Consider the following 23,428-nt stretch of genomic DNA (forward strand, 5'->3'; position numbering starts at 1 on the left):
ACGCAGAGAACAAAGGCATTATGAAAAACCCTTTGGATTAAATAACACAAAGAGACGATTAGAACAAGGAACCTCAATGAATAACTAAATGAAGAGATGTTCAAAAGTAAGAATAAAGAAATTAGCAGTCATTACAATAGCGCATGAGAGATGACGAACACACACACACACACACACACACACACACACACACACGTACCTTTCATATTTCTTTCCTTCCTTCCTTCATTCATTAATACATTGTTTATTTTTCTTTCCTCTCATTTTCTTGTCTTACTTCATTCCTTTCCTTCTTCCTTGTGTCGACTTCCTTTCTTCCTCCTTTCCTTCTTTACTTCTTCTTTTATATACTTTTATTTTCTATTCTTTTATTCTGCTTTGTTACTTCAGACTCTTCCTTCCTTCCTTCTTTCCTTTGTTTCCTTCCTTTATTTATGTTCTCATTTCTCATTCACCATTCTACGCTTTTCCCACAACAGTCCCATCCATTCATCCATTTATTCTTCTCTCCTTCCCATTTTTCTTCCGTTTTCTAATTTTGTGTTCTCCATTATTAACTCATCCTTTCCCTCTCTCCTGACAACCCTTAACTTTCTTATTTTCCACTTACCTATCCACTCTCCTTCCTTCCCTCTTTTCTTCCTCCCTTCTTCCCTTTCTTTCAATGTGCATTCATTCTTATTCCATTTTCTATCTCTTTATGTTATCTACTTCTCTTCTTCCATTTTCCTATCACCTCCATTCCTTCTTTCCTTCCTTTACTACCTCCTTCCTTTCCTTCCTTCCTTCTTACTTTCTTTCAATTTGTATTCACTCTTATTCCATCCTCCCATTCCTTTACATTATCTCCCTCCTCCATCCCTCCTTCCCTCTCTCTACCTCCTTCATCACATCAACCACCTCCATCCTTCCATTCCTTCCTCTCTTTACCCAATTCATTCTTTCCTTCCTCCTCCCCACTACCCCTACTATCAGCTCCACCCCTCCCCCCTCCCTCCCCCCTGCCATCTCCGTCCCTTCAGGTAAGCACTCCAGCCTCCGTCCAGGTAAATCAAGTCACGGAAGTCACTCGGGAGCAGCAGTAAAATCGCAGGTGCGGGGTTTGGGTTCCTCCACCATGAACAAATAGCGGTTTCATACAGCAAGAGAGAGACGGAGCGAGGGTGGGGTTGGACAGAGGGGATGAATTTGGGAGGGTGGGAGGGAAAGTGAGGATGGGAAAGAGTGGAGGAGTGAGATGGAAGGGAGGGAGGGAAAGAGAGAGAGAAAAAGAGTTTGTGTGTGTGTGTTTGTGTTTGTTATGGTGAAGGACAAACATCAGGTTAACGAAACTGATAATGCCACACACCATGACGACGACAATGATGATAATGATAATGATGACAGTGGTGCCAGCAACAAATATGACGATAACGACGGCGATGAGGACGAAGATAAAGGACAAGAGGAACAGGAAATGCTGCTAATGACTGCACAGGAAGACGGAGGGAAATATTGTGGCGGTGACAACGCTGATATCAACCTGGAATTAATTACGAAACATTAGAAGACAGAGAAACTGAACAAAGACAGAAGGAGATGAACTAAGCACAATAAGATAAGGAGGAGGAGGAGGAAGAGGTAGATACTAACAGAAAAACAAGGACAAAAACAAGATGCCGTAGTAGTACTAGTAGTAGTAGTAGTAGTAGTAGTAGTAGTAGTAGTAGTAGTAGTAGTAGTAGTAGTAGTAGTAGTAGTAGTAGTAGTAGCAGTAGAAGAAAAAGAAGAAGAAAAGTAGTAGTAGTAGGATTTTTGTTGTCCTTGGCCAGTGTCCTTCCTACATAAAAAAGTAGTAGTAGTAGTAGTAGTAGTAGTAGTAGTAGTAGTAGTAGTAGAAGGAGTAGTAGTAGTAGTAGTAGTAGTAGTAGTAGTAGTAGTAGTAGTAGTAGTAGTAGTAGTAGTAGTAGTAGTAGTAGTAGTAGTAGTAGTAGTAGTAGTAGTAGCAGTAGTAGTGTACGTATAATGCAATGAGCCTTGTAATGCAACTTCCTAAGCGGCGACATTTGAGGGCCAAAGTTGAGGCAGTAAATAAGAAGCCAAGTGTGTGTGTGTGTGTGTGTGTGTGTGTGTGTGTGTGTGTGTGTGTGTGTGTGTGTGTGTGTGTGTGTGTGTGTGTGTGTGTGTGTGTGTGTGTGTGTGTGTGTGTGTGTGTGTGTGTGTGTGTGTGTGTGTGTGTGTGTGTGTGTGTGTGTGTGTGTGTGTGTGTGTGTGTGTGTGTGTGTGTGTGTGTGTGTGTGTGTGTGTGTGTGTGTGTGTGTGTGTGTGTGTGTGTGTGTGTGTGTGTGTGTGTGAGAGAGAGAGAGAGAGAGAGAGAGAGAGAGAGAGAGAGAGAGAGAGAGAGAGAGAGAGAGAGAGAGAGAGAGAGCAACACTAGAAAAACAAAACCAATCCATTTATAAGAAGCAAATAAAGAAAATGTAACTCACACTCACCCACCTACTTATTTAACAAACCCACCCAACCACCCAACCACCCACCCAGCTCTTACTACTTGCAAATTCACGCATTCACTCATTCATTAGCATATTTGTTTAACCTTTGGCAATACGCGATTACAGGCTTTGGGATGCGAGTGAACAGCTAGCGGCGCGTGTGGTCAGATGGCTGGCTGGCTTTGTCGTGTTGCCTGAATACCACCAGCCCCGCCCATGCACCGCGGCCCCCGGGAACACAAAGACACACACGGATTGGGGGAGGACGAAGATGGTGGGGAAAAGAGGGTGGGGAATTCATGGAAGAGGAAGGGAGATGCGGCGGAGAGGAAGAAAAGACAAGTAGATGAAGAAGATGCGACTAAGGAAGAAAGGACTGTTGGTTAGAGAGGATGAGTGAGAGAAAGGATTCGAGGAAGGGGAAAGACGAGGCGAAAAAGAAAACGAATATAAAGAAAATGGGAGTAGATGACCGATGTGAAAATAAGAAAGTAAGATTCGTGAGAGTAAAGATTAGGAAAAGTATGATGAAGAATTCAAGGAAGAGGAAAGAGTGAAAGAAGAAAAGAATTCAAGGAAGAGGAAACAACATATGAAAAAAAAGATCAAGAAAAGTGGAGCAGATCGAGATAAGGATGAAAATAAGACAAAGATGGGGACAAACATGAGAAAGACGAAATGAGAAAGAAACAGGAAAGGAAGATGAAACTAGCAGCAGACGAGGAAAAGGAGGAAGAGGAAGGTAGAAAAGATACAAGAGAAAAGAGGAAAAAATGAAAGAAAGATGAACAAGGAGAAAGGCAAACAGAATGAAGATAAGGAAAAGACAGAGAGATGCAGATGAAAAGAACAATGAGACGAATAAAGAAGACGAAGAAGAAATGGAAAGTGAGGAAGAGAGGAGAAGCAGAAGAGGGTAAGAACAAAGATAAAAAGCAAGGAGGATGAGAGAGAGAGAGAGAGAGAGAGAGAGAGAGAGAGAGAGAGAGAGAGAGAGAGAGAGAGAGAGAGAGAGAGAGAGAGAGAGAGAGAGAGAGAGGAGGGCAAGGGACAAGGACAAGGAAGGCAACGGCAGGACAGGTACAAGAAGTGCGCTGAGAGATGAAAGGAAGAAAACGTAATCTATAGAAGTTTCCCAGCCGGACTTCGATATACCAAAAACCCAGACCACGTTAAGAGTAACTTTTAATTCACTGATAGAAAAAGAAATTACTACTTTTAGATAAATGAAGGAAAGTAAGACGCGGAAATAAAGGGGGGAAAAAGTCTCCACATGGATCTGCTCATTGACGGAAAAAAAAATAGGTTGGAGAAAGATTAGAAAGGAAAAGTAAATTAAACAAACTGAAGCGAGGAATGTCCATTTGTAGATTTGTTTGGGTGAGTGGACACAGGTTCCGTCCCTTACTGTCCCTTACCTTCCCTTCCCTCCCATAGGCAAGAAAGTGCTACAAAACACGGCGCCTTCAATATCCACTCCTACCTCTCATTCCTCTTCCTCTCCAGCCTTACCTATATACCCCTCTCTCTCTCTCTCTCTCTCTCTCTCTCTCTCTCTCTCTCTCTCTCTCTCTCTCTCTCTCTCTCTCTGTACTTTCACATTACCGGTAAGTTTCTTAGTTTCCCGTCTCTTTCTCTCCCCACATCCTCTCCTTCCTCTGTTTCCTTCTCCTCTTCCTAGCCATATTTTTCTTTTCTTTTTGTTTCTCGTAATTCCAAACCCACTCCCTACCTTCTCCTATTCTTCCTTTTCTTCTTCGTCCATTTTCTGTCTCTTCCTCTCCATTCTCCTTCTCCTCCTCCTTCGCTTTCTTTTTCTTCCTCTTCCTCCTTCTCTATTTCTTCCTGTACCTGCATCTCCACCTCCTCCTCCCCCCCTTGCTCCTCTTCTTCCACCACCACCACCACCACCACCACCTCCACTTCCTTTTTCAGTCCCCCACCTCCAGTTTCTATTTATTCCCTGCTTGCTCTCCCCTCCCTTCCTCCCCCAACCCTCTCTCTCTCTCTCTCTCTCTCTCTCTCTCTCTCTCTCTCTCTCTCTCTCTCTCTCTCTCTCTCTCTCTCTCTCTCTCTCTCTCTCTCTCTCTCTCTCTCTCTCTCTCACCACCACCACCACTGCCACCTCCTGCTCCTGCTTCCCTCCGCCGCCCCTGATGCCAGCATGGGCGCGCGTGGCCAGGCAGCTTCAAACTTTTATTGATCCTGAAGCTGCCGGTTCCATGACCTCAATATAAAGCCCATAACCAGCTGGGGCGCCCGACCACCGACAACACCGGGACTGGATCCACGCGAGGCCCAGGGGAAGGCACCCACAGGCACGTTAGGCCCTTGAGTCTCCCTCGTGGTGGTAATGCAGTGCGCTTCTTCTTACGCGGGAGTCAATGGTAATTATAAGTAATCGATGGGGTCTATTATGGTCTGCTGGCTTGCATGTGTGTACTTGTTCTTGTTCTTGTGCTTGTGGTGAGTGATATGATGGCAGTGAGGGAAAGGTTTGGGTGTGGTGGTGGTGGTGGTGGTGGTGGTGGTGGTGGTGGTGGTGGTGGTGGTGGTCTCTCTAGTATTCATCAGGACGGCAATTCTTTTTCTTCTTCTTACTATTACTATTATCATTATTATTGTCATATTATTATTATTATTATTATTAACGCCAGGAAGGGAATGTACAAAACAGGATAGTCGTAAGCTAATCAAAGAGAAACCTTACAAGACAAATAACAGAGAGAGAGAGAGAGAGAGAGAGAGAGAGAGAGAGAGAGAGAGAGAGAGAGAGAGAGAGAGAGAGAGAGAGAGAGAGAGAGAGAGAACCAGAATATAAAGAAATTACGAACGGAAATGAAATGGTCGAATTTCTATATCCCATTCCTGCTCTCCTTTCCTGCGTTTTTCTTCCTTTTTCTTTTATTATTTTTATTTATCGACATACCTTCTTACTTATTTTTACTTATTTATTTATTTTTTTATTCCGTATAGTGTGTGTGTGTGTGTGTATGTGTGTGTGTGTATGTGTGTGTGTGTGTGTGGAGCATTATTAAACACGAAACACTTACTGGTAAAGTCCACAAAGCTCCACAGCAAAGCACATTACAAGATAACAGTGACGAGCCAGGGTTACGCAAGACACCGCCACTCTTCCACCAAAACATCCACTGGGATCGAACTGGTGACCTTTCAACTCCAACACCAACACCTTACCACTGAGCCAAGCAAAGGAACTACGGGGATCGAACTCGCGACCTTTCAGCTTCCAGACCAGCATCTTACCACTAAGCCACCCAGACACTGCCACTCCTCCACAGAAACCAACCACGGTGATCGAACTGGCGACCTTTCAGCTTGCGGATTAACACTTTACCACTAAGCCACCCAGATATCTATGTCTTCACACTATTCCAGCAGTGAGGCAGCCGTGGGTAAGCCAACCAATGGGTCCTGTGAGTTTGCTCCTTCACTAAAAACACTTTGATAAATGATCGCTCGTGTGGGTGAATACAAAAAACTGAATGATAGATTACATGACACGTTTTCTCTCTGAATAATAGCATCAGGGAGAGTTTTCTTAGGGATTTTAGTTTCTTTTATTTTTTTTTATGAAGGGGTTGTGAGAGTGAAGGAGAATATGATCTGGGAAAAGTTGTAGCGATTTCGGCGCCTCAGTGTATTGGTGTCATTAAAGGAGAGTAAGGGGAGGAGGAGGAGGAGGAGGAGGACTAGAAAACAACAACAACAACAACAACAACAACAACAACAACAACACAATAAAAACGAGAAAAAAAAAACAGAAAAAAAACAGGAACAGGAATAAGAACAAAACCAAACACAGAAAAGAAGAAAAGAGAAAGAAAAAAAGTAGAAACACACCATACAAAATAAAATAAAAAAACGGAAACACAAGAAAGATAAGAAAAAAAATATGGAGAAAACAAAACGAATAAGAGACAAAAAAATACAGGAAAAAAGACTGACATGGGAAAACCAAACAAAACATAAAGAACAATGAAAAAACAAAGAGAAAGAAGAGAAACAGGCGTAAATACTTAAAGAACAAGACAAATGAATAAGATAGAAGTACACTCTGTATTTCCCACACTAATCAAGGCAAGGAGGCCAAGACGCGACAGCCGGAAACTATCAATTAAACAACCTCCTCCTCCTCCTCCTCCTCCTCCTCCTCCTCCTCCTCCAAAATTAATAAAAAAAAAAAAGTGCTCTGACTCAAAATAGGCCTTACTAATAAGCTTCCACCCATACCACACAGTAACGTGAATAACAATATGAGGGTGGTGGTGGTGGTGGTGGTGGTAGCGGTGGTGGTGGTGGTGGGGATGACAATGATGATGATGATGATGACGATGATGATGATGATGATGATGATGATGATGATAATGCGACAACAGTAACTATTATCATTACTAAGTACTACTGCTAATAATAACAGTAATAACAATAGAACTACTACTTATACTAATACTGCTCCTGATGCTGATATCGCTACTACTACTACTACTACTACTACTCCATCTGTTGTTATTGCTATTATTATTGCTACAACAACAACATATCCCAGACCTCCACCTCCACCACCACCACCACCACCACCCCCCAAGCATCCCCCTCCCAGCCATTAGTTACGAAGGCAACTCGTTAAGTGGCTGGAAACATCAGCTACAGCCTCAAGGGAGTCATCAGCCGCGCCGGAGAAACTGCCCAGTGATAAAAGATTACAAAGACGAAAGACGGAAATGATGACATGAGAGTACGGGGTGGGTGACGACCAGCAGCAGGAGGAGGAGGAGGAGGAGGAGGAGGAGGAGGAGGAGGAGGAGGAGGAGGAGGAAGAGGAGGAGGAGGAGGAGGAGGAGGAATGGTGGAGGGGGGGATTAGGAGTGGGGGGAGAGGGGAGGAGAGGGGAGGGAAGGGGGAGGTGGAGGCGGAGGAGGAGGGAGAAGAACGAGTAAAAGAGCCTCAAGAAGAAGAAGAAGAAGAAGAAGAAGAAGAAGAAGAAGAAGAAGAAGAAGAAGAAGAAGAAGAAGAAAGAGAAGAAAAAGAAAATCAACAACAACAACAACAACAACAACAACAACAACAACAACAACTACTACTACTACTACTACTACTAGTACTACTACTACTACAAGACAGCCAGGAAGAAGGAAAGACGGATTAAAGTCGACCTGACGAAACACAAATGAACACAAAGGAAGAAGAAACTACAAGCACCGAACCTGTCAAAATCTACCAAGGGAAACTAAACAACCAAACAAACAGTGAGGAAAACAGGACACAACAGACGAAGGATCCTCCCCATCCACTTTTCAGTAAGGAAGAGGAGAAGAGAACGAGGAGCAGATAGAAGACGAGAAGGAGAAAGAAAGATTGAGGAGAAAGAGAAGGCATGGAGGAATATGAGAAGGAAGAAACTGTGATAGCTTGTGGTGGTTGTCTGCTTCGTAATTACACACTAATCTGCGTGTTTTTATTCCGTGTATGAAGGCGGGACATTAAAGGAGGCGGGAAGAGGGGGAGGAGGGGCGTGGATAATGATGAATAGCAGAACGAGGAGGAGGAGGAGAAGGAGGAGAAGGAGGAGAAGGAGGACGAGGAAGTGACTGAGAAGGAGACTGAGAAAGAGAAGATAGAAAACCGTAAAAATAAGATGAAAGTAAAGATAAAAAAAAAAAGAAAAAGATAAGAAAGGAGAAAAGTATAAAAAAAAAGAAAAAAAGTCGAGGGAACAAAAATAAAAGAATGAACTTAAGCATGAAACTGATGCACACACACACACACACACACCACCACCACTATTACCACCACCACCACCAAGACTCACGTTGCTCTAAGACAGACAAACGCACTCCTCCTCCTCCTCCTCCTCCTCCTCCTCCTCCTCCTCCTCCTCCTCCTTCTCTTCCTCTTCTCCCTCCTTCTCCTCCTCCTCCTCCTCCTTCTCTGATGCTCGGAATTAATTAAATTTAGGACATTCTTCTGTGGGAAATCCTGCGGCGAGCGAAAAGGAGCCTTATTTCCTAACGAGGCAAGAGCAGGAGTCGCGTGGAGTGACTGGTTCCCTTCTAGATAATTTTTCCTGTATTCCTCTTGTTCCTCAATTTCCTTCTTCATTTATCCTTCTTTTTTTCTATTCCTTGCTCTTTGCTTGTTGCGTCTTCTCAGTAACGCGTGCAGGTGTAAACTTCCGCTAATTTGTTTTTGTTTGTTTGTTTTGGATGTTATTTGTAATGTATGTAGTCCATTTGTTTGATCAATATTTTTTTATTTTTATTTTGTTTATTTATCTATTTTATAATTTATTTATTTATTTATTTATTTTTTTTTATGATGGGGCGATGAGAGGCAGTAGGAGTTTATTTATGGGTGGGTGGGTCGGTCGGTCGGTCGTTCTCTCTCTCTCTCTCTCTCTCTCTCTCTCTCTCTCTCTCTCTCTCTCTCTCTCTCTCTCACAAGTAAAATAATATAACAAAAACAACAACAACAACGACACTACTACTACCACCACCGCCAGTGGCGCCGCCGCCGCCACGCCCATCCCAGGCAGGTGACACAACAAGCACCTCGCAAGACGCTCGGTAAACAAGACAGGAGAATTATTAGGCTCACCGGGGCAAGCCTTAGTAAGCGCCTTGGTGGCTGAGGTCCCGAGAGGCGGTGCGAGAGCCGCTTAGCACGACTTAGGAAGGTAAAAGAGACTTGCTCCTCACACACACCCCTTTGCAAGCACCTCATATTAAAAGTTATGGTCCTTATTATTATTATCATTTATATTTAGCGTGTTATTTCTCTCTCTCTCTCTCTCTCTCTCTCTCTCTCTCTCTCTCTCTCTCTCTCTCTCTCTCTCTCTCTCTCTCTCTCTCTAGGAGCTATATGTTGTAAAAAAACAAAATAGCTTTTTTTTCTCTCTCTCAAGCCTCTTTCTTTTCATGACATTTATCATTTATTGACCTCTGTGTGTGTGTGTGTGTGTGTGTGTGTGTGTGTGTGTGTGTGTGTGTGTGTGTGTGTGTGTGTGTGTGTGTGTGTGTGTGTGTGTGTGTGTGTGCCCTAACCTACTCTCATAGCATAAACAATAATGATGAGAAAGAGCTAAAAAATTGCTCCCCGTGGCCAGCCTCCACGTGATCTCGGCCACACAGTAAAGGTGAGGCATACAAAACATGCAGGTTCCACCCCGGCGTGTCAGCGAACTAAATTTTGAATCACTTCTGCGCCGCACCTCCACTACACTCAAAAAGGCTCTAGTTGAAATTACACGCACTTTTAAGGGTGTTTTAATGGTTCTAATGACAGATTGACAAGATATTTACATCATTATCAGCAGAAGCACTCTCGTCAACTCGGCTCATCATCTCTGTGGCCTTGGAAGATAGTCGTGGTGAGAGCGAAGCGTTTCAGGATACGCGTCTCGCTGTTCATTCTTTTCTGCGTCCCGAGGCAGCGCTTGTTCCCGTCCCCGCTGTGCCTGCCTGCCAGCTTCTCCCTCTCCTAATCCTGGTTCCCACTCCTACACGCGCAGCAGTGACTAAATATGATTAATGAATAAATGAATAAATATATAAATCCGTGTCTGACAAAATTTCTCTCCCCCTAACGGTACCAGAAATATCACACACACACACACACACACACACACACAGAAGGGATGGTGTTCAAAATGTTACAATTTTCTCGTGGTGGGTTTTATTAAATTCATTTCATTTCAAGTGTAAGTAATAAGTGTGTACGTATATCCAGAGTGTTGTTGTTTTCCATAATATCCCTCTTTTCAAAGCTTACATAAGGTATAACGATGATAACGAGAATAACGATGATGATGATGATGGTGATGGTGATGGTGATGATGATGATGATAATAACAATAAACAAAAACAACAATGACAACAAGAACAAAAACAATAATAATAATAACAACAACAACAACAACAACAATAACAATAACAATAATAATAAAAGTAGTAGTAGTAGTAGTAGTAGTAGTAGTAGTAGCAGAAGAAGAAGAAGAAGAAGAAGAAGAAGAAGAAGAAGAAGAAGAAGAAGAAGAAGAAGAAGAAGAAGAAGAAGAAGAAAAAGAAGAAGAAGAAGAAGAAGAAACAGTAGCAGCAGCAACAATAATAGTAACTGCAGTTGCAGTAGTCCTCGCAGTAGTAACAGCAGCAATAACAACAATATCAGTAACACAAAACAGAGGAAACACATTAAGTAGCACATTACCTTCACTCCTGGTGGTGGTAGCAGGGATGGTGGTGGTAGTGATGGTGCTGGTGGTGACTGTCAGAACAAGCATTAAATAATCACCACTTAATTCATACCACACTGCACTAACAACATCCCGATCACTCAGTCTACACAGTCCTGGGGGAAGAAAATTGTGGGTCAGTAGAATAACATTGTGAAGATCAGTAAACAGAATCGCCATTAGTAACTCTTTATTTATTTATGTATTCACTTTCTCATTAATTTTATTGTATTTTAGGAGCAACTTTGCATCTGTTTACTTATTTATTCATTATTTTTTTATTTCAATTTGTTTTATTTAATTTTCTTATCTTAAATTTACATTAATTATTTATTTATTCATTTTTGCTTTGTTTTTTTTTATTTACGTATATTCATTGTATCTATTTTTTATTTACATTATTTATTTATCTATTTATTTATTTATTCATTTATTTATTTTGTACATCCAACAAGCAACAAGACTGACGTGTGCAAGCTTGACATTATGCATACAAGATTCAAGTCATCACACATAAACGGAAGAAATAATTAAGAACAAGTAGACGGGAGTAAGACAAGTCGTACATGAACACCAGGCTTCATAAATTACTTAGCTAGACAAGACGTATGAGTGTGCATGCCAACACTTAAGTTAAAATATACAGTGTAGGCAGCCTTCATAAATTTAAGCTTAGCAAGATAGCAAGAATACTGTGTGTGTGTGTGTGTGTGTGTGTGTGTGTGTGTGTGTGTGTGTGTGTGTGTGTGTGTGTGTGTGTGTGTGTGTGTGTGTGTGTAAGGAAGTCAGTCGCGTCGAGGTGTATTGTACGTATATGAAGACCTCAGCTCTACCTTGGCTACACACGATATATACACCCAAAGACTAATGATAAACGAGGTTCACAGTTTAGAATTTACAGTTTAGACTAGAGTGTCTGGCCACACCTAAGTAATTGAGACGACGCTGGAATAGACGCGGCGGGGCTCGCTTGCCAACAGAGGAGCGGCAGTGAAGAAGTGATGAGATGCAGGGACATATTCTGAAACTCTCCTGGCCGCACCTCGACTACTTTCAAAAGGATATAGTTAGTGACACGGGTTCTCAAGGGTATTTTTACGGTTCTAATGATAGATTAACAATATTTCTACATTGTAAATAAGAGGAACACTCTTGATAACCTGGCTAATTATCTTCATAGCCTTTGAAAATAGTCTTGGTGTGAAAGCAAAGCGTTTCTGAATTCAGGCTACAGACAGAGACGCGTGGTGGGACAGCGTGTCCTCACTCAACACTTCAGGCACAGGAATGTTCACCACACAGCGGAGGATCTCTTCTCTAACTATAAATGATGTGATATGCAGCGTAATATGATGAACTTCGTTTACATCAGTAGTTTATAAATCCATGGGAGCTTTCATGTGGAAATGTCTAAAAGAGAGATTATTGATACTAATGTGGACTAAAGTGATTAATTTTGTAGTTTTGTATCATAATTATTATTTTGTTTTTATTTTATTTTATTTTATTTTATTTTATTTATTTATTTTATTTTATTTATTTATTTATTTTATTTTATCTATTTTTTTTTTTTTTTTTTTGCACGTTAACTGTGGTCAATAAACCATCCACCTATCTATCGACCAATCTGTGTGTGCAGCCTTAACTAAAAACTTATGACTTGGCTACAGTTTCAAAGCATACCCGGTGATAGGGCAATACATTCTCTTATAAAATAATAATAAATACGAGTTTGCTTTGCTTATCGGTGAAACATTATCATATTTCATCTCGAAGCAGCATTCCAGTGTCTTTTTTTTTTTTTGGCAACAGTAACCTGCAAAACGCATCACCTTTACTGTGACTCACCAAACATATTTTAGGAAACACAACGCGGCAATTCAAACTTCGCGGGGCTGAGTGGAAATAGATGGCGACTACTTGCGCAGTGAACCTCCTAGTGGTAGCACAACAAACTATCCCCGACCGTCCACTATCGTCCTATTATTTTATCTATTAATGCATTTATTCTTATCATTAAGCAGGTAATACTTGTCACATGTAGTGGAGGTGGAGGTAGGGAACAAGAGGGAAGGAAAAGGAGAGAGAGAGGTGATGGTGACGAGGAGAACGAGATTGGAAGGGGAAGGAAGGAGGGTCGGGGTGGTGATGGTGGTGGAAAGAGGAACAGGGAAGTCAAGATAATATTGGTGAAGAGAGAGAGAGAGAGAGAGAGAGAGAGAGAGAGAGAGAGAGAGAGAGAGAGAGAGAGAGAGAGAGAGAGAGAGTTGGACAGATCAGAACACGTAAGTGACGTAACGAGTCATTTCACTGGAGCTTAGTTGCTCGTCCAGGCCGGGGTAGGGTGAGGGAAAGGGGAGGACAGGGAGAGAGCAGGGGAAGGGCCGGGGCAGGGGGAGGGGATGGGAGGTGAGAGAAGAGGGACGGGGTAGGGTAAGGGTAGGGGGAGCTCGCTAAGCCGATTTAATACAGAATTAAACTTCAAATTCAGAGCAAAAAGTAAATAAATAAAAAAGTTGACAACGATATTCGCCACAGAAATCACCTGATAAATTGCTGAATCGAATGTAGCTTCTCAAAATAAGGGAACACACACACACACACACACACAGCAAAGTGGTCAGCACGCTCAGCTCACAACCGAGAAGGCCCGGGTGGCCGGGTTCGAGTCCCAGAGGGCGAGGGTCTTAATTACAGTGTTAGGCTCTTGTTCACCTAGCAGCAAGAAGTACGGGATGTAAGCCGAGGGATGTGACTTCGTTGTTCCGGTGTGACGTGTGAGTGGTCCCAGTCCTATGAGGTCTGACCTTCAGTAGGGGAACGGCTGGTTGGGTGACCACCAGACAGTAGTTGGTGAATGACACACACACACACACACAGAGAGAGAGAGAGAGAGAGAGAGAGAGAGAGAGAGAGAGAGAGAGAGAGAGAGAGAGAGAGAGAGAGAGAGAGAGAGAGAGAGAAAAAAAAAAAAAAAAAAAGAACTCACCTGCACGCACGCACGTTTATCCTTCTTCCCTTGTCCTCGTCTTTCACTCAACTGGCGCCTGAATCTGGGAAAATATTGGAACACAAAAACAATCTCGTAATTCGCACAATATCATCAAGTAAAAAGGATGTTATTACTATTACTTCAAGAAATTAATCTGATGCTTTCAATAACCGACTAAGACTACAAATTCATCACTTTTAGTCAAATTTCTTGTTTATTTAAATGAATGACGTGTTTCCCTTCAATTCCTTAACCACACAGAGATGCCATGTCGCCTTTTGAAAACAGAGAGGACGTGTTTTTTTTAAGGTAAACTGAAGTGGGGAGTTATTTGATGTGTTAATGAAGTTATTAAGTGCAACAGTTTACAGGAATCAGTCAGGAAGCATGTCTGGTTTTAGTAATCAGTTCCTAATGTATATTTTGAATGAACGACTATTTATGTATGAAAATGCAGGAATGATTTTGTGTTTTATATTTCATACGATACACCGATGCACAAAAATAATGTATATTTTACACCACAAACATTATTGTTTATGATAAATTATTTAACTCTATGGGCTATACAATATAATAGTCTTCAGAAATGAACGCCTAATTCCAGTCACGACATCTCAGATCCTGCCCGTCATGTCATTATCATCTTTCTGTTAATGGCTGGACTTTCCCATAACCTCTAATGGAGCTTGGCGGTCGATGACACGCCACAGCCAATATCCTTAGACGTCCATCTTATGTAGCATCCCTTTCCTGGCTCGGATTCCCTCCTTACAGGCGACTCCAGTTCTCGGTTGACATGCAGTGCTGGAAAGACAGGCCTGTATTCTGAAACGCCTTGCTTTCTCACCACGATTATTTTACAAGGCTACAGAGATGGTTAGCAGGATTCTCAAAAGTGTTTTTTCCTGTTAACAATGTAAAAGTCTTGTTAATCTGTCACTAGAATTGTAAAAACACCGTTAGAAACACGTGTAGCTTTAAATATAGGTTTTTGAAAGTACTCGAGATACGGCCGGAGGTGTTTCAGATAATCCTTAAGAAGGCGTAAAACACAAATCACATTGGAGATTTTAATCCGCGGTGGTGATCTCTAGCGGAAGCAGTCAAAGGAAGATGAAATTATGGATTGATGATACAGATAAGATAAGACGCACTATGAAAAAAAAAAAGATTTATGTTTGTGATCTAATACAAACTTTCTGCTGCTCAGTTACAAAGGATTTTTTTTTCTGTTAGGCAGAAATAAAAATGTGTTTAATTAAAGGACTAATTGATAACCTAATTTTTTTTTTATGTATTCCTGCATCTCACAAAACATTGTTCACCTGCATTTTCCATCACGAACATAATCCTTTAGTTCAGGAGACTTATATAACTAAGATACTGAAGTTATTGTTAGATTAAGGTAAAAGTTGGGTAAGTGAGTAAAGGTGGTTCATTTTGGGTTTTAGTTGGGTTTATTGGTATTCTTGTTGCTGTTTGCTGCTTGCGAGTGGATGAACTTTGGTTTTCTTGTGTTGCTTCTCTTATTCTGTCTCTGTCTATCTTATTCCCTCTCTTACTGTCTTTGAGTTTTCTGTTTCCCCTACCTTCAACTCTCTCTCTCTCTCTCTCTCTCTCTCTCTCTCTCTCTCTGTTCGACTCTTGACCAGCAGGGGCACAGGAAACGCAGGTAACAGTGCAGGTGTTTATTCACAGAAGGTGTGAACAGAAGGCTGGAGGTAGGTGATCTCCCGGCGCCAGGCCGCGCACTTCCACTTAACACTTATGACTGAAGCCTAGCTCGTTCACTCATACACGTATTCATGCCTCACACAAGTCTCGCTCATTCACTCGTTCACACAACTAGCTAACAACCACACACCTCCCCCGAGACATAAGGAAGATTCCTTATCTTTGTTATGGCTACCGTAACACATGAAACAAAGTTACAATGATTGAAGTACAGAAAACACGGTACATATACACAAAACAAACACAGCGTACAATGAACACGTACGACTAATCGTAGGTGCTACGGTGCCACCGCACCTGCAGTCGTCTCGGCTCCCTACGCTGTCGGCTGCTTCGACGCTCTGGTTGCTCTCGGCCACGGTGTACCCCGTTACCCTGATGCTCCGGGCTGCCGGGATGGTGGTGTTCCTCGTGACCCTGATGCTGAAGCGCTGCACCGCCATGAGCGGTGTGCTGCTCGACAGGAAGGGGAGCAAGAGGTCTGTGTGGGCGTAGGTGTCTTCTATTACGCCACATCACGCGACCGCTGCCCATCTTGATGAGGTAGTCTCTCCTTCGCCCAACAGCCACGATGACACCCAGGCGATCCCAGAGGCCTGTCGTGTGATCTTGAACGTCGACGTGGCCACCGAGGTGCAGGAGAGGAAGAGTACGGGCGGACGCGTCGTGGCGAAGTTTCGCTTTCTTCCTCAGTCGCTCTGCCTTGGCGTCGCACTCATCAGCAGCGCGCTGCCACTGCTGAGCGTATGAGCGATGATGAGCCGGGACACAGGACCTCATAGGATGACCGAAGAGGACTTGTGCTGGTGATCGCCCTTCCGCCCTCGGAGTGTTGCGCAGTTCCAGCAACCCGCGAGCGAACGCATCCTCGTCCAGGTGTCCCTGCTGTGTGGTCGTGAGGATCAGCTTCTTCACGGACTTGACCGCTGCCTCGGCGTGACCATTGGAGCGTGGATAATGAGGTGAAGATACACGATGCTCCACCCCCCATCGAGCCAGGAAGCGCCGTACCGATGAAGAAGTGAACTGCGGTCCACCGTCAGTCCTCAGGAGAACAGGCACGCCCGTGTCGGCGAACACACCCCGAAGGACACGAACGAGCTGATCAGCCGATGCTGGACGTGAGCATGCAGACACGTGAGGCCACCCAGACAAGCGATCTACATACACGAGGTATGTACGGCCTGCTGCGTGGAAGTAGTCTGCAGAAACTGACTCAAACACCCTGCTGGGTGTGTCCGTGTCCTGCCAGAGAGGTTCGTTGGCTTGGCTTGGTAGGAGTGGACGGCATAGTGAGCATCCAGAAACGACGTTCTCAACGTCTCTGTCCATACCAGGCCAGTACACCGTTTGTCGGGCCCGTCGCTTGGTGCGCTCCATCCCCTGATGACTGTCATGGAGTCGCTCTAGTGTTTCTCGGCGGAGGCTGTGAGGAATAAGAAGCCTCGGCCCGTAAACCACCAGGTCGTCGTCTACGGCCAGCAGACTGCGCACCGGCCAGTACGTACGCAAGCGGTGATCGAGGTCGTGGCAATGATCAGGGAAGCCCTCGATGATGACGTTCTTGAGCAAGCAGTACTCCCCGTCTCTTGCTGCTGCGGCACGTACCATTTCCACAGTCTGATCCTGGAGTGGTGCTAAGCGGACGCCGTCCTCATTGGTGGCAGATAACGCTGAGATGACCGCTGAGTGGAGAGGGTCGAGGTCACCAGAAGTAGCAGCATCCTCTTCCTCCACTGGGTCCTGTACTGGAGCACGTGAGAGGGCGTCGTCTGTCAACTCGATGGCCATGGATCCACCAGCCATTGCACGTAAACCTTCCTTTGCTTCGAAGACGCTGGGAAAGGCCTTGATCACAGCAGCAGCGTGCCCCGCACGCTGCTGTGGCGTTGGATCGTAGGAATGAGGCCAGCTGATCACTTCTGTGGGCGTAGATAGAGGTGGCTGCGAGGCGGTCGGGTACTTGATGGAGCTGTTGCCGGTGTGCTGTTCTTCCCTGCGTAGCGGTCGGATTTGAGCCGGAAAATCTTCGGGGAGGATTCCGAGAGCGATGGAATCGTACCAGCTAAGCAGCGCCCCCTTCACCTCCTTCACCACGCTCACAACAGTCTCAGCTTCCCTGTCGCCCAGTTGCAAGTGCGACGAGAAAGTTCCTACACAGGTGAGGGGGTGATTACCGGCAGCATAAAGTCCATCACCATCAGCGGGCGCCAAGCTGGAGGGCGGGATTCCAAGGAGTGTTGCCGTGTCGAGGCCAATAACGGTCGTTTCGGCCCCAGAGTCAGGAGTCCACGTAATCTTGTCTCTTCCAGCGGGATGTGTGGCGGTAATGAGCACCTGGGGCGCAGGTCGTGCCGTCACCGTCTTTGTGTATACGCCTGATAAGAGCTGGTATACACTGGCACTGGCTCCCCGCCTCGGGCCTGCACCGCGATGAGGAGAGACAGTTGAGGAACTCCTCGAAGCTCCTCGTCGTTTCCTCACTGTCTGCTGACATACACTCGCAAAATGCCCTCTTTTCCCGCAGTTACGACACACTTTATCTATTGCCTGGCATCCCCTTTTGTCACTGCGACAATCTTTGCCACAACGATAACAGCCCGTGGGGCTTGAGCCCCCGAAACTGCCCTTCCTGTAGTTCGAGACAGCGTTCACACCATGGCTCGAAGAGTGAGAGCCGCCCCTTAGTACTGCACTACACTGGTTAGCGCTCTCTGATGCTCTGCAAATATCTATGGCGTTTTCAAGGGTGAGTTTCTTGTTTTCCAGCATGCGTTTCAGAGCCACTTCGTCTCGTGTCCCAACGACAATTCTGTCACGCAGCTGATGGTTTATGCACTGGTCGCAAAAGTCACAGAAATTGGCGATTTCCTTAACAGCACATAAAAAGTCGTCAAAACCTTCTTGCGTTTCTTGCACGCGGGAGTAGAAGTCTCTTCTATCCATGATGATGTTGCGCTGGCTTCGCAGGTACTCACACATTGCATCGAGGATGGTTCTTAACTCCGCGTCTCTCGGTAAGCTTATCCCGTAGCGAAGTGTACGGGTCCACTCGTCGTCTAGGACAGCAGCGAGTGCCGCCCTCTGCTCAGCCAGGGAGAGACAGTCTATCCTGGCGAGGGTTACGTATCCTTCAAACTTATGGCGCCACGTGTCGAACTCACGTAAAGATGCTGACGCCGTTAAGTGAGGAATGATGGTGGCGGACGTCGGGAACCTCGCGCCCTGGGTAGACGTGCTGCGGGCTGTGGTTTCGCCTTCATTGCTCGCCGTGGTGCGACTGGGAGCTTGTGTCCCCACTCTCTCCAGCAGCTGGGTTAAACGCTCCTCGCGAGCCTGACTCTGCTCCGACTGTCGCGCTAGCAGAGCCTGACTCTGCTCCGACTGTCGCGCTAGCAGGGCAGCCAGCGCCTCCAACTGCTTCTCCATTCTGCGCCGTACCCACTGCAGCCTTGTCCTGATCCTACTCACTGCGCCATGTTCGACTCTTGACCAGCAGGGGCACAGGAAACGCAGGTAACAGTGCAGGTGTTTATTCACAGAAGGTGTGAACAGAAGGCTGGAGGTAGGTGATCTCCCGGCGCCAGGCCGCGCACTTCCACTTAACACTTATGACTGAAGCCTAGCTCGTTCACTCATACACGTATTCATGCCTCACACAAGTCTCGCTCATTCACTCGTTCACACAACTAGCTAACAACCACACACTCTCTCTGGAAATATAGCCCACGGTAGTAGCGAAGAGGACAACCACATTCTATTCTCACATTTTCCCCAGCACTTTAATGAGCAGCCGCACAATTTGACAAAGCACAGCGTTAGCCAGCCTTTACATTTCAGTAGTCCAGGGCATGTTGAGTGGAGGGATGTGCCAGCTTCTCTCCCCGCCCTAAAGTTACCACCGAGGACCAGGATAAAAAAAAAAGAGAGGGAAAAGTTTAAAATCCTCTGCTGCAAAAGTGTATTTCAAACGCGTATAATCCGATGGAAAAGCGTAAATACGTTTTACATGTACGTATGTAGCGTTTCGGTTTTTTCGCTTTTTTTTTTTTTTCATATATGTGGGTGTGTTAGATTTATAACACTCGTATGTATATCCTGGTTACTTTTTCTTCTTTCTTCTTTTTATCAGCTACCTATGAATAACCAGTAGCTTGGTGACTGCAAGTTATATATTTTTTTTATTTTCTTTCTTAGGCACGGCAAATTAGTTCTCTTTCTTAATTTCTTTGTTTTGTTTCTCCTGGTTAGCCTCACTTACACATTAAAATACAAATAATCATTAAGTTAGTAATAACAGACTACCAGTGCATTGTGTAGCGACAGGTGCTCCGTAATTAACTACAACAGGTAGCCAGTGAGCCATGAACAGCCTGGAGTGGATTAGGAAGACACTGAATATTAAAAGTATTGATTCAAACATCGATCTTACGTCTTCGTGTTTCTGATGAGGCTCTTGTTGCAGAGGCGAGACCTGCTGGAGATGAAATTTCTTCCTCTAGTTTCTTCTTTCTTTTTTTTTTTTTTTTCTTCTTCTTCTTCTTCTTCTTCTTCTTCTTCTTCTTCTGCTACTTCTTGTTCTTGTTCTTGTTTTTCTTGTTTTTCTTTCCCTTCTTCATCTTCTTTGTCATTGTCGTCGTCCTCCTCCTCCTCCTCCTCCTCCTCCTCCTCCTCCTCTTCTGCCAACGGGTGGGTCAGTTAAAGCTTTGTAGTGAGATTCCTCCTTGTAGATTGTCTTTATTTTACTTTGTTCATTTATTTCTATCTTTTAGTTTGTCATATAGTTGTGAATAAATGGGGAAGAAAAATGTACTGATTAATACTGGTAATGATGAAGGGAATCTCTCTCCGTCTCTCTTTCTCTCTCTCGCTCTTTCTCTTGCTCACCCTCATGTGCGTGTCTTCCGTTTCTTCTTGCATCGTTCAATCCCATGTCCTCTCTGCCGGCCCTCTGCCTCCCCTCCCCGTGGTTCACTGCCTCAATCAATGAGCCTCATTAAGCTTAAAGACGTCGATAATTAGTTTGAGCGGGCGGCAAGAGGCAAATGGGAGGCGAGGGAGACGCTGGCAAGGTAAAACGAGGCGAGCCAATGAGCAAGACACGCAGGATGAGCAGTACGAGGATACCAGGACCATCTTGGCGTTAAGTGCAAGGCCGCTAAGCCACGCAGGATGATCGCTTGTTAGTCAATCGAGGACATCGGCTTAGCGCGCCTGTGTTCCCGACGAGGGGAAAGGGGAGAGAAAGGCTGCGGGAGGAGAGGAGGCAAGGATGTTAGGGAGCGAATGGGCAGGGAGGTTTAGCAGAAAGGAAAAAATTGAATATGATTCTTTTCACCCAAGGAGGGAGAGAGAGAGAGAGAGAGAGAGAGAGAGAGAGAGAGAGAGAGAGAGAGAGAGAGAGAGAGAGAGAGAGGTTATGGGAGAATGCAAGGATGTTAGGAGAGGGAATGTGCAGGGAGGTTTTGCAGGGAGTTCGATGCAATTCTGTTCACTGAAGGAGGAGGGAGAGGAAGCACAAAGGTTGTGGGAGGAGGCAGGGGTGTTGGGAAGGGAAGTTTTGGAGGATATGCGAGGAAGTTTTGGAGGAGAGAGGAGAGGAAGAGTTAGATGCGATTCTGTTCACCCAAGGAGGGAAAGGAAAGAGAAAGGTCGGAGGAGGAGGAGGAGGAGGTGGTGTGAGGAGGGAGTTTGCTGGGAAGTTTTGGAGGAGAGGAAGAGTTAGATATGAATCTTTACACCCGAGGAGGAAGAGAAAGAGAAGCTACGAGAGAGAAAAAGAGAAAGGCTACAGGAGAGAGGGATGTTAAAAAGAGAATTTACAGGGAAGTTTTACGCAGGAAAGCTTCACATCCTCACCACACTTAAGAGTAGTTAATGCATTGTCAAGTACAAGAGAGAGAAAAAAAAGGGAAAGCATTTTAAAATACTTCCCAGCGCTCCTTGTCGCCTTCAGCAGAGCCTTCATAAAGTTTAAATATAATAAACCACACCTTCAATATATTTATGCACCGCGTGGCTGAGTATATGAGCCAGAAGGGAATGCATTTAGAACACTACCTGAGACTCATACCGCCTCTTGCAACACCTGTGTAACGTATGAGAGTGTACACTACAGCCTCAACACACTTAGGTTATCCAGATTCGAGTGCAAGAGAGGACCACAAGACGGGGATGCATTTAAAACACTGAATTTGTATTTTTTTTCTTTTTCGTAATGTTTGAAAGAAAGAACTATGAGAACGTATTAGAGTTTAGGGTACAATTTCAACACACTTTGGTAATTCATAGACCACAAGACGGGAATGCATTTAAAACACTTAATGAATCTGTGTATCATTTTTTCATTTATCTTTTCGTACCATTTGAGAGAAAGAAATATGAATACGTATTATAGTTTAAGTTACAACCCCACCACACACAGGTAATGCATAGCCGAGTGTAAGAGGTTAACAGAACACGGAAATTCTTTTAAAAACGCTTACGGAATCTGTGTATCGTCTTTTTCAATATATTTTCTCTTTATTTTCGTACATTTTTGAGAGAAAGAAAGAACGATACTCTCAGCGCCCTTGGGCAACGTGCAGCTGAGTAATTCAAACCATAAAACTCTCCCTTAGCCAAGCATTTTGAGGCTCACCACCGCATCCTGACCTTACCCAACTTCACGCTCGTGCCAAGGTCACCACCACCACCACCACAACCAAGAATAGTGTGACTCCCTGTTCTTGGATTTCCCTAAGACGCAGATAAGGCGAGGTGGAGAGAGAAAGAGAGGAAGGGGAAAGAGAAATGAGAGAGAAGAGAGAGGGAGGAGAAAGCGAGTTGAGAGAGAAGAGAGAGAGGTAGGAGAGAGAGGAAAAGCAATGAGAGGTAATGAAGAGAGAGAGAGAGAGAGAGAGAGAGAGAGAGAGAGAGAGAGAGAGAGAGAGAGAGAGAGGAAGATGAGGAGAAATGGAGGTAAAGGAGGAGAGAAAGAGGGGGGTAAGACAGAGGGGGAGTGGATGCAGTAATAGCAATGTGAGGAAAAAGAGGGAGGAGAAAGGAAGGTGAGAGAACAGAGGCAGAAAGAAAGGGAGGTAAGATAGTGAGAAGCAATGGTGAGAGAGAGAAAGAGGGAGGAGAAAGGGAGGTGAGAGACGAGAGAGATACGACAGGGAGGGAGGGAAGGCAGAAGAGAAAGGGAGATGTGAGGGGAGAGAAAGGGGAGAGAGGGATGGGAGTCAGTGAAAGGCAATGCACCAGTAGCTATATGCAACAATGGGCAAGGAAAATCAATCCCTGAGGCTGAGAAGAGTTTCATTGTCAGGGTTGTTGATCAGCTGTGGCGCAGGGAGAGGACAAGGAGGAGAAGGTGGTGCGCGGGTACCAACACACCACAATAACAGAAAACACGCTAAAATAACCCGTACATGTTTGCTAAGTGACTCTAAAAACTACAGGAAGAAGTTTACGTGCCTAAGAAGGCTCGTGAATAGTTTGCAATGTGAATTAAAGGGTGAAATCACGAAATATTTACGTATTCTTTGCCTTCACGTTCTCGCTTCAACGGGGAAACAAAGAAAACGAGTAGTTGTTTAAGAGTAACTCCAGTATTTTCACGGTCAGTGGCTATGACTTGAAATTCGAGAGATACACGTGGAGGCTGCTACGTCTGAGTGATTAACCGGGGCAGGCATTGTCAGGCGAAAGTTGCAGAGAACCATGTTGATTAAGTCCCAGGGTGCAGCAGCGGGCGAGGCTGGAGCACTGACGAAGCTCCCATCCTGCTCTCAATCCCTCCCTCCTGGCTCTCATCCTCCCCAGGCCTCTTTCTCATTCCCTCTCCCCACATGACCCCTTCTCCATCCCTCCTACCCACTACCAATCTCTGCCCACTCACTTATTCCTCCCTCCTCGCTTACCCTCATTCTAAAACCCCATCTGTTTCCTTCCCATCAAGTCGGAGTCCCTCTCACCTTCTTCCCGGCCACC

The 23,428-nt window shown here is 44.8% G+C and overlaps 1 long non-coding RNA gene across 2 annotated transcripts in view; it reads right to left on the minus strand.

Annotated features, from left to right (window-relative positions):
* LOC135112957 (uncharacterized) overlaps window positions 1–13,767 on the minus strand; it is a 97,541-nt gene extending 83,774 nt beyond the window's left edge. For both annotated transcript variants that reach the window (XR_010274643.1, XR_010274642.1), the window contains exons 1-2: window positions 13,715–13,767; window positions 10,701–10,841 (exon numbers count right to left, since the gene is read on the minus strand). This is a non-coding gene — a long non-coding RNA (uncharacterized LOC135112957). The remainder of the gene's footprint in view (window positions 1–10,700; window positions 10,842–13,714) is intronic.
* Between the last annotated feature and the right edge of the window lie 9,661 nt (window positions 13,768–23,428).

Source organism: Scylla paramamosain, chromosome 24 (assembly GCF_035594125.1).
Source record: "Scylla paramamosain isolate STU-SP2022 chromosome 24, ASM3559412v1, whole genome shotgun sequence".
Classification (NCBI taxonomy): domain Eukaryota; kingdom Metazoa; phylum Arthropoda; class Malacostraca; order Decapoda; family Portunidae; genus Scylla; species Scylla paramamosain.